Here is a 10,985-nt window from a genome sequence, read left to right on the forward strand (position 1 = left end):
AAGTTTTGAAACATGAACTCCACTCCATCCCCACAGATGTAATCTAAATGACCGAATATTTCATAGATTTTGTGTAATCTTAGTAGTACTCTATTCCCATTTAAATGCTCCCAGTGCTTCAGCTGTACAAAGCAGTGCTGTGGTTCCATTTGGAACATTTTGATCACCCTACTAGAGAAAACATGACATTAAGCTGCAAAGGGTACAGGAAAGATTTGAAGATGTTGTTAGGACTTAAAAGACTAAGCCATGGGATAAGTATGAACAGGCGAGGAGAATGAGGAATGACCTTAACAGAAATGTATAAAATCAAGAAGGACAAAGACAGGCACAATGCATAGTCTTTTTCCCATGGCTGGAAATCAAGAACCCAGAGGGCAACTTTAAGGTGAGAGGAGATACTTAATAGGAACTGCAGGGGCAACTTTTTCATTCAAAGCATTGCCCATCAATGGAATGAACTGCCAGAGAAAGTAAATGAAGTTGGTACATTACCATTTTAGAAGGACTTGAACTGGTACATACCGTAGATAGGAAAGATTTAGAGTATTATGGACCAAATATAGGCAAATGGGATTAGTTAGATGGACATCTAGGCTGGAAGGCACAAGTTGGGCTGAAGTGTCTGTTTCCATGCTGTAAGACAATGACATAGTAGGTCATACTCTTGTCAAGAATTCACATATTTTTGCATTTAAAAGTCTGGACTGTCACACCATCAAATACTTTTGGTGTGTTGTGTTATCAGAGGTATCACCTTATACCGAAAGCCCGCCTGCTGTCATGTGCCAGGTATATCCCATGATATTCCTTCCATGAAGAGGCAGGTGGTTCTGTCATCCAACATCACAAAAATACAAAGTTGCTTGAGGGAGTTTCAAAATATCTTTAACTACTTGTAACATTCTTTGGCATATGTATGAATTTCTGCAAGCTGTAGTCAAAGTAGCTGTAGTCAAACTGTTTGTGTCATGGTCTGGTAAGCTGTAGTCAAACTGTTTGTGTCATGGTCTGGTGCAGCAACGCAAATGCACAGAGGTAGTGGATTCTTTCCAATGCATCACGGACACAACCATTCTCAACAATGATAGTATCGAAAGGAGGTGCTGGCTCAAGAAGATGACATTTACCAAAGATTCTCCACCATCCATCTTGGTTATTGCCCAAGGAATTATAAACATAGTTACTGAAACTTGATAATATATTAGGCATCATGCCATCTTCTCACAGCTACCATGGAACACGAGATATTAAAGAGTGAAGTCGGAATCAGAATCAAGTTTATTATCACCGGCATATGACGTGAAATTTGTTAAATTAGCAGCAGCAGTTCGATGTAATACATAATCTAGCAGGGGGGAAAATAAACAATAAATAAAATTTAAAACAATAATAAACAAGTAAATCAATTACATATAATTGAATAGATTTAAAACTGTGCAAAAACAGAAATACTGTATATTTTTAAAAAGTGCGGTAGTGTCCAATGATTCAATGTCAATTCAGGAATAGGATGGCAGAGGTGAAGGAGCTGTTCCTGAATCGCTGAGTGTGTGCCTTCAGGCTTCTGTATCTCCTACCTGATGGTAACAGTGAGAAAAACACGTGTCCTGGGTGCTGGAGATACCTAATAATGGACGCTGCCTTTTTGAGACACTGCTCCTTGAAGATGTCCTGAGTACTTTGTAGACTAGTACCCAAGATGGAGCTGACCGGATTTCCAACCTTCTGCAGCTTCTTTTGGTCCTGTGCAGAAGCCCCTCCATACCTGACAGTGATGCAGCCTGTCAGAATGCTCTCCACAGTACACCTATAGAAGTTTTTGAGTGTATTTGTTGACATGCCAAATCACATCAACCTCCTAATAAAGTATAGCCACTGTCTTGCCTTCTTTATAACTACATCGATATGTTGGGACCAGGTTAGATCCTCAAAGATCCTGACACCCAGGAACTTGAAGCTGCTCACTCTCTCCACTTCTGATCCCTCTATGAAGATTGGTATGTGTTCCTTCGTCTTACCCTTCCTGAAGTCCACAATCAGCTCTTTCATCTTACTGACGTTGAGTGCCAGGATTGTTGTTGCAGTGCCAGTCCACTAGTTGGCATATCTCACTCCTATACACCCTCTCGTCACCACTTGAGATTCTACCTACAACGGTTGTATCATCAACAAATTTATAGATGGCACTTGAGTTATGCCTAGCCACACAGTCATGTGTATACAGAGAGCAGTGGGCTAAGCACAAACCCATGAGGTGCGCCAGTGTTGATTGTCAGCGAGGAGGATATGTCATCACCAATCCACACAGATTGCGGTCTTCCATTTAGGAGGTTGAGCATCCAATTGATGACAGAGGTACAGAGGCCCAGGCTTTGCAACTTCTCAGTCAGAATTGTGGGAGTGATGGTATTAAATGCTGAGCTATAGTTGATGAACAGCATCCTGATGTGGGTGTTTGTGTTGTCCAGGTGGTCTAAAGCCGTGTGGAGAGCCTTCAAGGATTGCATCTGCCATTGTGGCAACAGGCAAATTGCAATGGGTCCAGGTCCTTGCTGAGGCAGGAGTTCAGTCTAGTCATGATAAACTTCTCAAAGCATTTCATTGCTGTCGATGTGAGTGCTACCGGGCAATAGTCATTAAGGCAGCCCACATTATTCTTCTTAGGCTCTGGTATAATTGTTGCCTTTTTGAAGCAAATGGGAACTTCTGCCCATAGCAGTGAGAGGTTGAAAATGTCCTCGAATACTCCCGCTAGTTGGCTGGCACAGGTTTTCAGAGCCTTACCAGGTACTTCATCGGGACCTTCCACCTTGCAAGAGTTCAATCTCTTTAAAGACAGTCTAACATTGGCACATGAGACAAGATCACAGGGTCATCAGGTGCAGCAAGGATCTTCACAGCTGTTGTTGTGTTCTCCCTTTCAAAGCGTGTATAGAAGGCATTAAGTTCAGCTGGTAGTGAAGCATCGCTACTATTCATGCTATTAGGTTTCGCTTTGTAGGAATTAGTGTCTTGCAGACCCTGCCAGAGTTGCCATGCATCTGATGTCGCCTCCAACCTCGTTCGAAATTGTGTCTTCACCCTTGAAATAGCCCTCCGCAAATCATACCTAGCTTTCTGGTGCAGACCTGGGTTGCCAGACTTGAATGCCACAGATCTAGCCTTCAGCAGACAATGTACCTCCTGGTTCATCCACGGCTTTTGTTTTTGGAATGTACAGCAAGTCTTTGTGGGCACACTCTCATCCACACAGGTTTTAATGAAGTCGGTAACAACTGCAGCATACTCATCCAGGTTCAAAGATGAATCCCTGAATGCAGTCCAGTCCACTGATTCAAAGCAGACCTGCAGGCGCTCCTGTGCTTCCCTTGTCCAAATAGCATGGAAGACATTCTTGATGGTCCAGTGTGTTGTTTCCTCTGCTATTGCAAGTTATCTGTTGATGGTAATTGTTTAGTGATTTTTTTCAGGTTGGCCTGGTTAAAATCTCCCAAAACGATGGTGAAGGCCTTAGGGTGCGCTGTTTCATGCATGTTGATCCCATTACTCAGATCATCTAAAGCCTGCTTGACATTGGCCTGAGGTGGAATGTAATCTGCTACCAAAATGACCCCAGAGAACTCCCGTGGTAAGTATAAAGGACGGTACTTTACTGCTTGATATTCCAGGCCTGGTGAGTAGCATCATTGGGACAGCACTGATATACTTGTGCACCAAGAAGAGTTGATCATGAGGCGTACTCCTCCACCTCTGCTTTTGAGAGACTCTATAGATCTATCCTGACAGTGTATAGTAAACCCGTCGATCTGAATCACTGCATTCGGTAGAGAAGGGGCTCACCAGGATTCCGTGAAACGAAGGACACACGCAGTCCTAATGTCCCTCTAATTCAGCACCCTGGCTCTAAGATCATCGATTTTATTCACCAGAGACTGCATGCTCGCCAGCAAGATAGTCAGTAAGGGGAGTTTAAAACCCCATTTCCTAAAGAGCAATTGTAATCCTGATCTACGCCCGCGCTTCCTCTGAAGTGTCCTCCATGGGCAATTCTGACAACAATCAGTGTTGTTCCCATCAGTTTTAAGCAGCGATAGTTTGTTTAAATGCATTAGGACATCTTTGTTGACTGGACTGACCTTGGAAGCAGTTGTGCTTTTTAGCTGTATCAAGCTGAAACAGGAATATTTAATCGTATCCATTGAGAGTACTGCTGCTACTTGAGTCACTCCTGGTGCTCCTACATGAACAGCTACTCCCTTCATTCATTCAGTTCATGAACCAACCAGCACAACCATAATAAGCCAAAGGGTCTCAGCCCAAAACGTCAACTGAACTCTTTTCCATAGATGCTACCTGGTCTGCTGGGTTCCTTCAGCATTTTGTGTGTGTTGCTTAGATTTCTAGCACCTGCAGATATTCTCTTGATTGAGATACGACAACCATAATCACTGCAGTTTAGCAACACTATGATCATTTTGCACTAAAATGGACTTTGATTTCTTTTGGTTTCAACTGTGTTCTTTCTTGTAAAAATTAAGTACAATTTATGTTTTCCTTCTGAATTCTGCTCATATGATGCTACGTGCCTGTGATGCTGTTGAAACAAGTTTTTTCATTTCATCTGTGCATATGACAATAAACTTGAACTTTGATTAAGCTACACAAAAGATAATTAAATATTTTAATTTAATCATAGACACCAAGTACTTGGAGGTTATCCTTATAACCGTCTGATTAAGGCTGAGAGGATAAAGCAAAAAAATTGACCATTTTTCTATTAAGAATTTCAAATTTCCATCCTGAATTTGTGTTTTATTAGTTTGCAGCTGTTTCCCCTTCCTCCACCGCAAATTATGTTTTTACTACCACATTTTCATTTTAAGATCATCACTCAGAAGTCATGATTCTCTGAGCTTTCATTAGCTCAGACCCCTGACATAAGACATGAGCCTTGCAACTTTTCCTGAACCGAATTGAATACCTATGTCAGAGAGCAGAAGCTGACATGGCAGTTATGTAGCTTGACCAATAGAATAAACAATTTTTCTGAAAACTTTCTCTAAGTTGCATTCCATATTTTTTGTTTGCATGATTTTGAACTACAGAAATAATGTTCACTGTTACTCTTCATTAACAAGTCATACTGAGTATTGCCTAATAACCTAGATCTCTTTCAATTTCATCTTTAGTTACCACAACTGCACTCAGAGCATTTGTGTTATCCATTTTTAATTCTTATATGTGGTACTTAACATTTGGCCTGATTAAGTTTTGTCTGCCATTATTCTGGCCATTTACATATTTTGTTCGACTTACTTAACAGTTCTCGAGCTGGCTCAAAATCAACGGGCCGTCTGTCATTTCAAATTTATTGACTTGCCTTGAGCGACTGGCTCCTAAATTCAAAGCACTACGATTTTAATGCCATTGCTTGTTCATCCTGTTCAGTACTCCTCTTCTCCCTACCTCATTCTCGCTGTAGTTTAACCCCTAAAATGCACCTGGTACTTTTTCATACTCCAATCAATTTCTTATACCTATTTCTCTTAGAACTTCTTAGTATAAGAGGCCAATCAGTACATCAAGTATATGTCAACATTCAGAACATTTCCACCAGTCTCATTTCCCACCTCTCATTTCTCAGTAATCTATTCTCTCTCACATGCTGATCAACTCAATGCGCTCACCTCATCCTCCCACTTACCTACATTACAGGTAAATTATGGCTTTCAGTTAACCTACCAGCGCATGTTAGGGCTGTGAATGGAAAATGGAACACATGGGGTCACAGAGCATATTTCCTCACCTGCACAGCCAAGTCAGTTTTTTTTTCCCCTTTCGCTCTCCTGACAGTCACCCATCTGCTTGCCTCCTGCTCCTCAGGTGTGGCTACCTCCCTGTAGCTCTCATCTATAGCCTCCTTTTTCTCTCATATGAGCTGTAGGTCATCCAGTTGTAGCTCAGTTTGGATCGGCAACATCTCCTTCACAATCACCATCAGTGCAGGTGCACCACATAGCTGCGTGCTTAGCCCCTGCTCTACTTACTTTACAGTTATGACTGTATCAAATGTGGTGATCAATCAGCATATAGGAGGGAGATTAAACATCTGGCTGAGCGGTGTCACAGTAAAAACCTCTCACTCAATGTCAGCAAGAAAAAGAAGCTGAATATTGACTTCACGAGGAGGAAAAGGGGAGTCCATTAGCCAGTCCTCATTGGGCGTTCAGAGGTGGAGAGGGTCAGCGTTTAAATTCCTCAGTGTTATAATTTCAAAAGGATCTATCTTGGGTCCAGCACGCAAGTCCCATTACAAAGAAAGCACTGCAGCACCTCTGTTTTCCTGCGGGTATACTCAGTAAGTCCAAGAACCTTAATGGAATCAGTGTGGTCTTTCATTGATTCAATTATGATTCTTGGACTTACTGACTATGCCTGCAAGAAAACTAATCTCAGTCTTGTGTGTGGTGACATACTATGTATGTACTTCGGTAATAAATTTACTTTGAACGTTTGTTTTAGAAGTTTGTGAAGATCTGGCATGTCATCTAAAACCTTGAAAAACTTCTATAAATATGTGCTGGAGAGTACAATAAATTGACTAGTTGCATCAAAGGTTCAAATATCATCAAAGTATGTAGGAAATATGCGACACCGAGGTTTTTCTTCTCCAGGTAGCAACGAAACAAAGAAAAATTATGGGAGTAAGGTCAAAGAGAAACAGCAAACTTACCCCCCCATACAAAAAAAAGAATGACAACGCGATCACCAACCCTGCCAAACCCCCTTCCTCAGGACGAAATGCAACAAGAACATCAGCCCCCAAACCCCCGCCCCTGCACAAAAAAACTAAAATCCACAAGAACATTGACACCCAAATCCCCCTTCCCCACACAAAATTGCAACAACATCAGCCCCCGAATCCCCCTCCATCATCAAGGACCCTCACCATGCAGGCCATGCTCTCTTCTCGCTGCTGCCATCAGAAAGGTGGTGCAGGAGCCTCAGGACCCATACTTCTAGGTCAGGAACAGTTATTACCCTCAACCATCAGGCTCTTAAACCAAAGGGGATAATTTCAATCAACTTACTTGCCCCATCACTGAACTGATCCAACAACCTATAGACTCACTTTCAAGGATTCTTCATCTCATGTTTTCAATATTTATTTATTTTTTATTATTATTAATTTCCTTTTTGTATTTGCACATTGGTTTCAAGTGGTCTTTCACTGATCCTATTTCATTGATTCTTTTCGGTTTCTTGTATTTACTGTGAATGCCCACAAGAAAATTAATCTCAAGGTTGCACATGGAGACATATATAACTTTGATAATAAAATTAATTTGAATTTTGATTCACTTCTCCCTTGTGCTCTTTGTGCTGTCAGATGAGTGCAAAATGCTCTAACTCCTTCTGCAAATTTGTAGATGACACCCCTGTAATAGGCCAAATCTCAAATAACAACCTATAAAAGCCCAGTGTGCTTCCTGGGAGCAGCTGAAAGAATAATCGTCACATATAACGAAAGCCAGGCTGCTGTCTATTCAAAGCGTACATATACCGCTGATGACTGCAAATACTCTTTTGGACAGCAGTCGTATTTCCTCAGCAAATAAAGTCATTAATCTGCCAAAATACAAATCAAAGAGGGCAGGAAAAAACGAGCTCTAGATCATTGGAAGAAAAGGCAGTATTTTGCAGATAGAGAAGCAATAACTCAATCTCCTAGTGTCTTCCTATTTTTGGGCAGCTTTCCAACAGCTTTGAGGTCAGCTTTACCAAGGCCAGTATGCTGAACATGATACCATCAGTACAGGAGGCTTACATTAAACAAACTAACTGATTTTTTTTTTTAAACAACTACTTAACTTACAAGAGGTTGGGACTGAATCAGCTAAAATAATTAATTTAAATATATTTATCTAATACCTGACTATATTTATACACTGGAATAAAAAACACAAACATTTTCTAACCCATATTAAGACTCATTCATACATTTTGCCTTTTCTGCTTATTCTGGCAAGATTGATTTTAAAATTCCTGGCCTTCTTTTCAAACCCCTCTCTCCTCTCTTCCTTCAGCCCTCAGATCTGTGTATTATGCCAGTTCTGGCCTCTTGATCACCTCCATTTTTAATCCCAACATCACTGGTGTCCATTTATCAGGTTTAAATTTTCATCCACTACTAATCTGTTCTTCAGTGGCAGCACGTCCATTGATATCCCCAAGCTTACAATCCAAAAACAATTCTCCAATACATCTTCTCCTCCAACCACACATCGTGCATTACAATATTCTTTTTCAAAACAGAGAAAAATGAGGACATGGAAGTTGCAAATACGAGAAAATCTACAGATGCTGGAAATCCAAAGCATAACACAGAAAATACTGGAGGAACTTAGCAGGTCAGGTAGTATCTATGGAAAAGAGTAGACAGTCAACATTTCAGGCTGAAACCATTCTTCAGTACTGGAAATGAAGGGGCTAGATGCCTAAGTAAAAAAGTGAGTGGGGGGAAGAGGCTACCTGGAAGGAGGCTGGTGAAGCCAAGTTTTGCGGGGAGGGGGATGTCAAGGGCTGGAGAAGAAGGTATCTGATAGGATAGGAGAGGAGAGTGGGCAATAGGAGAAAGGGAAGGAGGAGGGGGACACAGGGGGAAGTAATAGGCAAGTGAGAAGAAGTGAAAGGAAGTGAGAAGAAGTGGGGAATGGGGAGAGTTTGTTCACCGGAAGGTGAAATCGATATCCATGCCATCAAGTTGGAGGTTAACCAGTTGGAATATAAGTTGTTGCTCCACCACCCTGAGGGTGGCCAGATCATGGCACAAGATGTCAGTATAGAACTGGACACAATAGACGACCCCAGATGTAAATACAGCTCTGCATTTATAGGTCCTGTACAAGCAGCACACTCCCCTGGAAATGAAGCAACTGAGAACTAGGCCATGCGCTTCTGATGAAAATTGAACAGATGTTAGTGCAAACTGTTTAAATGAAATGCACCTTGCCCAGCAGGCTACCATAATTGTTTTATCATGCTTGCCGATGATTCCTGAGGGTGGCCTCATCTTTGCACAAGGAGGCCACGGATCGACACATCAGAACGAGAATCAGAATTAAAATGTTTGGCCACTGGGAAGTCACACTTGTTGGCGGATGGTGCTTGGCGAAGCGGTTCCCCCAATTTACAATGGGTCTCACCCATCTAGAGGAGGCTGCATTGGGAGCACTGGACACAAAAGACAACCCCTGCAGATTCTCAGGTGAAATGTTGCCTAACCTGGAAAGACTATTTGGGGCCCTGAATGGAGGTGAGGGAGGAGGTGTATGGGCAGATGTAGCACTTAGGCCACTTGCAGGGATAAGTGCCTGGAGGGAGTTTAGTGGGAAGGGACAAATGGACAAGGGAATCGCGGAGGGAGCAATCCCTGCAGAAAGCGGGGGGAGGGGGAGTTAAAGACATATTTAGTGGTAGGATCCCTTTTGGAGATGGCAGAAGTTGTGGAGGATGATGTGTTGGATGCAGAGGCTCATGGGATAGTAGGCAAGGACAAGAGGAACTCTATCACTATTATGGCAGCGGGAAGATGGGGTGTGCGCAGATGTACGGGAAATGAAGGAGATGTGGGTACGGGCAGCATCAATAGTAGAGGGAGGGAAACCCCATTCTTTGAAGGAAGAGGATATCACTGATGTGTTGGAATGGAAAGCCGCATCTTAGGAACAGATGAGGCCGAGCCAAGAAACTGAGAAAAGGGAATAGCATTTTTTTTTTCCTTTTTTATATATACAGGAGATAGGGTGGAAAGAGTTTTTTCGAAAGTTATCTCGACACAACAGAACGGATGGGATACCCCTTAAAAAAGTATAGTGTTCCTTTCCGAATACTGACAGCGAACTTGGAAATTGGAGAAGTTGGAGAGGTCACCATCTCGTAACTTCTTCTGGAAGACTGAAACAAAACTTCTGATGCAAAACTTTGATGTGTAATTCCAGGTACTCCAAAAACCTGTTCAGTACTCTGTGTCTGTTCAAATTTTGTGTGCTCACTTTATTTTTCCCCTATCCACAGGATCATTGTCTCTCACAATCTGTCCTTTCTAGGATACCAGTGCTAATAGTAAGAGTAGCATCATATCACTTCCCCACACAGATAGATCCACCCCAGAAGCTTTGGGAAATTGTAAGGAAAAGACTAGTAGATCCACTAAGCTTGCGTCCACGAATGATGGACTTGCAGCCTTTGGGTTGCTTAGAGCCTATCGAGTACCACTGTGGATACCTGAAGGAAGAAACTGAAACCCACCACCTTTCTAACATAAAGATAGCTAATTTTCCTGATGCTATTCCAGTCCCTCATACATAAGAACTTGGGCAAAATAATCCTGTAAAGTATCATCGACCCATTGCTACTTCTGGGTCTATGTCTTCACATGATTCTTTTAGCAAAGTAAAAAAAAAAATTAAAAATTAATCACCACAGTGAGATAGTCTCCCAAAAACCACATTGAATAAATCACAAATAGAATTTTCTTAATGCTTTCTTTGTGGTTCTGCTCGTGTAGATAATCAGTATAAAGCAAAGTGGGTCCATATAGCTTGAGAATGCTGGAAGAATTCTCACTTATAATTATGGAACTAATGCACAATAATTAACATTATCAAATATAGTTTATTCTGAAAGATGCACCATAATTGAACAGAGAAATATCCAAGTAAAAAAAACACCATTCCTTGCAAAGTACATACCTCAAGTGAATACTGAAGCGTAAATGGCATTTAACAAGGCTCACTAATTCTGACTGATAATCTGATGATTTGCATTAGCACAAGTTAATATTATTTACATCTATTAAAGCAGAAACCATATTATTCATCAGCCTCCTTTAGCTCTGTTCTTTCCCCATCTTAGCAAAGCCCTAAACAACAGTAAAATCCAATATTGTTCTGATTGGTGCAGGGCACTGTTACCAATGC

The 10,985-nt window shown here is 41.6% G+C and overlaps 1 protein-coding gene across 3 annotated transcripts in view; it reads right to left on the reverse strand.

Moving 5' to 3' along the window:
- znf407 (zinc finger protein 407) overlaps nucleotides 1–10,985 on the reverse strand; it is a 509,138-nt gene that overhangs the window by 430,920 nt on the left and 67,233 nt on the right. The window lies entirely within an intron of this gene.

This window comes from Mobula hypostoma, chromosome 1, assembly GCF_963921235.1.
Source record: "Mobula hypostoma chromosome 1, sMobHyp1.1, whole genome shotgun sequence".
NCBI lineage: Eukaryota > Metazoa > Chordata > Chondrichthyes > Myliobatiformes > Myliobatidae > Mobula > Mobula hypostoma.